At 52.6% G+C, this 5,177-nt stretch overlaps 1 long non-coding RNA gene across 1 annotated transcript; it reads left to right on the forward strand.

The window, feature by feature from the left end:
• The first annotated feature begins 2,516 nt into the window (after positions 1 to 2,516).
• LOC107128398 (uncharacterized) lies at positions 2,517 to 3,444 on the forward strand. Its single transcript, XR_001487496.2, has 3 exons — positions 2,517 to 2,739; positions 2,978 to 3,093; positions 3,294 to 3,444. It is a non-coding gene; the product is annotated as an uncharacterized lncRNA (long non-coding RNA).
• Positions 3,445 to 5,177: the final 1,733 nt, after the last annotated feature.

Genomic DNA, 5,177 nt, shown 5'->3' on the forward strand with positions numbered 1-5,177 from the left:
TCCTTCCTTCCTTCATTCCTACTTTCTTCACTCCTTCATTCCCTGAACATCAGACATGGTCATAGGCCCTGCCGAGAATTAAAACAGAACAATGAACAAGTCCCGCTCTCAGAACACAGGCAGAGGTGAAATGTTCGGTGGGCAATGGTGGTGGCTTTGGAGATTTATTGGTTGCTTCTGTGGAGTTACTCTGGCTGGGATGGGGACCCCAGGGCCTGCTATGGACAGAATTGTCTCCCTCTCCAATTTGTGTATTGAAGCCCTAACTCCCCCAGTGTGATGGTATTTGGAGGGGGGACTTTGGAGGGTGATTAGGTTTAGACGAGGCCATGAAGGTGGGACCCCATGATGGGATCGGTTACAAGTGATCCTTACAAGGAGAGGAAAAAGCTAGAGCTCCCTGTCTCACCTGGTGAGGACACCGTGGGGAGGCAGCCGGGAAGCCACCTGCAAGTCAGGAAGGGCCCTCATCAGAAGCCAAGTCAGCCATACCTTGATCTTGGAATTCCAGCCTCCAGAACTGTGTGAGAAACAAACTCCTCTTGTTGAAAGCATGCAGCCTGTGGCATTCTGCTATGGCAGTCTGAGCTGGCGAAAGCGTTTGAAGTGAGCATGGCTCCTGCAGGGAGATGGAGCAGGGACATCGTGTCAGGTCTGAGGCTGCTGGTAGAGCTTCAGCTTCTTTTCCTTGGCACTCACCAGGCCACGCTGGAAAAGAAGTCTGAGCCAGGTAGTTCGGAAAGCGCCCCCTTGGTAACTCTTTTGGGAAATGGAGACAGACGTCAAGGTTTATCCACTTGTGCAGGAAGATGACATACTGTAACAAGGAAAGAAAATGGGAGGTCCTCTTTCTCGTGGAATTTGGAGTCACAAGCGTCTCTACAACACCTTACTGGGTCTCAACTCCCAGGTCCTCAGGAACCAGAGACAAAGAATGTAGGTTAGCAGAGCAGAGCCCGAGGGGCTGGCCCACAGTCCAGGTCACACATGATGAGGACAGTGTTGAGACTCATCCCACAATGATGGCAATGATGGTGGTAATTGTGATGGTGGTGATGGTGATGATGGTAATTGTGATGGTGGTGATGGTGATGATGGTGGTGATGGGGATGATGGTGGTGATGATGACAATGGTGGTGATGGTGATGGTGGCGGTGATGGTGATGGTGGTGGTAATGATGGTGATAGTGGTGATGATGATAATGTTGGTGATGATGATGGTGGTGGTGATGATGGTGATGATGATGGTGACAATGATGGTGATGGTAGTGATGATGGTGGTGATGGTGGTGGTGATGATGGTGGTGGTGGTGATGGTGGTGATGATGGTGGTGATAATGATGGTTACAATGGTGATGATGATGATGATGGTGGTGGTGATGATGGTGATGATAGTGGTGATGATGGTGATGATGGTGGAGGTGGTGATGATGATGGTGATGATAGTGGTGGTGATGGTAATGATGATGGTGGTGATGGTGATGATGGTGGTGATGATGATGGTGGTGATGATGGTGGTGATAATGATGGTGGTGATGGTGGTGATCATGATGATGACGGTGGTGGTGGTGATGATAAGCAAGATGATATTGATTATGAGAGTTGTCTTAGTCCATCTGGGTTATTGTAACAAAATACCATAAATTGGAGGCCAAGTATGGTGACTCACACCTGTAACCCCAGCACTTCGGAAGGCCGAGGCTGGAGGATCACTTTAGGCCAGGAGTTTGAGATCAGCCTGGGCACTAGAGCAAGATCCTATTTCTACAGATTGGTTTAAAATTAGCTGGGTGTGGTGGTGTGCACCTGCAGTCCCAGTTACTCAGGTGGCTGAGGTGGAAGGATTGCTTGAGCCCAGGAGGTTGAGGCTGTAGTGAGCAATGATCTCACCACTGTGCTCCAGCCTGGGTGACAGAGCAAGACCCTGTCTCTAAAAAAACCCGGAAAACCCCATAAATTAGGTGGCTTATAAACAACAGAGGTTTCTTTCTCATAGTTCTGGAGGCTGAGAAGTCCAACATTAAGATCCCAGTAGAGTCAGTGTCTGGTGAGGCCCATTTCCTCATAGACGGTTATCTTCTCACTGTGCCCTCACATGGCAGAAGGGGCGCGGGGGCTTTCTAGGGCCTCTTATAAAGCACCAATCCCATTAATGAGGACTCTGCCCCTTGACCTCATCACCTCTCGAAGACCCGACCTCCTATTCGCATCACTTTGAGGGTGAGGATTTCAACATGTGAGCGTGGAGGGACACAAACACTCGGGCCCCAGCATGGCCTGGCACCCATAGAGTGTGGCTTGGTGCAGCCACTCTTTAAGCTCCCGCCCCTGGTTACTTGGTTTATTTCCCCCACACAAACCTCCAAGGCTGGCTACTGATCACCCTCTTCCTGTAGACGAGAGCCTGCAGGCCTGGAGATGACGCAGCCTTCTCAGGCCACACGGCCTGCAGGTGGCACTGCACTGCAGCGGCCGGGGACAGGCCCCACGTCCTCAGCGCCCTGTGATGTCATTTCAGTATCAGAGCAGGGAGGGACCTGCTTGTTTTAGAGAAGGGGGTTCACCTGGGACACCCCCGAGCGTTGTCCCAAGCCTCGACAGAGCCACTCACTTCCCACTTGGGAGCAGTTTCTCTGCACGCACCAGGCAGTAGGACCAGGGAAGTAATCGCGTCCGCTAAGTGGTGTCGTCCGCCTGCAAGACCTGCACAGCTCCCAGGCCTGTGGCTTTGGGCACCAGGTGCTGGGCCAGCGTCTGGAAATGATTAATTCCCTCTGGAGAGAGAAACATCACAGCTGCATGGCTCTTCCCAGTCGTGGGTGTGGGGCGGGAGGCAGCCGTGCCCGGGATTTCACGCTGCCCCCGCACCTCCTGCCCTGTGCTTTTGTGACTTGCATCAGGATAGATTTATTTTCCGATCCAGTGGTTTGTCAACATGTCAGTTGACTTGCCTACATCTGCCTTTTCCCCATGCCAGGATGGTGCCAGCCGAAAGGGAAGTGTCAGCTGTTCTTCTGTCTTTAAAAGGCAGTAAAGAAAAAAGCGCAGGGCTGGGTTTCATAACGTCAGAGGAGGCCAAGGACACCGCATGGAGTGAGTTACCCGGGCGGTGAGGGAATCGGTGGGGCTGGTCCATGTTGCTGCCCTAGGGAACAGTGTTTCTCTCTTTCTTCAGCCTTGATGGTATTGCTGGACTGTGGACACTGGATGAGTTCGGAGAACTCCGGGTGATGTAGGCCCCAGAGGTGCAGGCTGATGGATGGGCTTGTCTTTCTCCCCTTGTAGCCTTTCAGATCTGATGGGAAACGCATGTGGGCGAGGAGGTGATGGGCTTCAAGGCGCGGCTCTCAGGTTGCAAGCTGTCTGTTCTCAGAATACAGCTGGCTGTGTTGTAATCGCACACTGATCTCACAATAAATAACGTGTGCAGGGAACGTGCTTTCAGATGAGCGTGATTTTTTTTTTTTTTTTTTTGAGACGGAGTCTCGCTCTGTCTCCTAGGCTGGAGTGCAGTGGCCGGATCTCAGCTCACTGCAAGCTCCGCCTCCCGGGTTCACGCCATTCTCCTGCCTCAGCCTCCCAAGTAGCTGGGACTACAGGTGCCGCCACCTCACCTGGCTAGTTTTTTGTATGTTTTTTTGTAGAAATGGGGTTTCACCGTGTTAGCCAGGATGGTCTCGATCTCCTGACCTCGTGATCCACCCGTCTCGGCCTCCCAAAGTGCTGGGATTACAGGTGTGAGCCACCGCGCCCGGCCTGAGCGTGAATTTTACAGTGTGCCCAAACAGAATCCCCATCCTGGAGAGTTAAAAGCAGGAGGCGGCCTGGGGGGGTGACAGGGCCTGCCTTTCTGGACGTGCATGATGTGCAGCCTCTACACTGGGGCTGTGCTGCGAAACACAGTCGTGTTTGTGAGCCCCGCTGGGTGGTTTTGCGAAAATCCGTGATTCAGTTCACACTGATAATCTCTGAGGCTGTGGGTGAGGGAGGATTTTCTGGGGGAACAGAAAGTGATCTGAGGGGCTGGAGGGGAAGTGGGTTTTAGCTGGGGCTGTCGGCTGATCCTGGTCAAGAGGTAAGGTTGCAGAGTTGATTCTGAAAGTCGGACGTGTCTTGGGATGGGGGTATCTCTGTCATATCATCAGACTCAGCATGAAGGTGGTAACGGTCCTCAAGAGGGAATGGGCCCAGCTAACAATGGCATGTGGACGTTTGAAGACAAGGGGGAAAAGGGCTCTTGCTCTGAGACCTCGGGGTGTCCTGAGATGCAAAGGAGAACAGAGCCCAGAGTGTCAGGAAAGGTCCCATGAGTCTCTCATTGGTCCCCCACCCTGAGCTATCTACCAGGAAATCTCTTCTGGAGTAATTTATCTTCCATGTCAACTGATCAGGACAGCCTCTGTGGGTTCGGGAAGGTAGGAGGGAGCTCCGGAGACAGCACCGAGCAGGATTTGATGCCTAGACTCTTGTTCCCAAGACAATTAACTTGGGAAACTGGAATTATTCTGCCCAGAGGAGGCGGCGTCGTGATCCACAGACATGTGATGTCTCAGACCACATCAGCAATGTTTCTCCCAGAGACCTGTGCTCTGACTTATCCATCTGCATTTGGTCATTGGGGTCTCTGAGGCCAGCCCTTGCCTTTCTGTGTGTAGGTGGGGAAACTGAGTCCTAGAGAGAGGCATGGCTTGCCCAAAGTGGTGCTGATGGCATGAAGTTGCACTTAGAAGTGGAGTACCCTGAATCCTAGCCTTGGTTTGTCTGGACAGCATCTACTTTTATGGGCCACCAGGCTAGCAGACCTAGCCCAGAATGAGACCTGCAGCCTGTGCCAAGGAGAGAGGTGTCCTGGGTCAGGTCAGGTGCAAAAGCTGGCTCTGAATGACGTCTGTGATTCTCCTGAGGGCCAGGATCCCAGCCTAGTTCAGCCATCAGGGGGAAATTTGGGACTGAGCAGTCATGGGAGGAGTCTGACATTATGACAGAGATATCCCTACCCCAAGACATGTCCAGCGTTCTGAATCAACTCTGCAACCTTGTCTCTTGGCCAGGACTGGCTGACAGCCCCAGCAAAAACTCACTTCCCCTCCAGCCGCTCCACTGAGTTTGGTGGAGCAGTGTCCATCCAGAAGTGACCACCAAAAATACCAGGAAAGAAGCAACGAGGGAACGGGGTC

The sequence above is a fragment of the Macaca fascicularis genome, chromosome 20 (assembly GCF_037993035.2).
Source record: "Macaca fascicularis isolate 582-1 chromosome 20, T2T-MFA8v1.1".
Classification (NCBI taxonomy): Eukaryota; Metazoa; Chordata; class Mammalia; order Primates; family Cercopithecidae; genus Macaca; species Macaca fascicularis.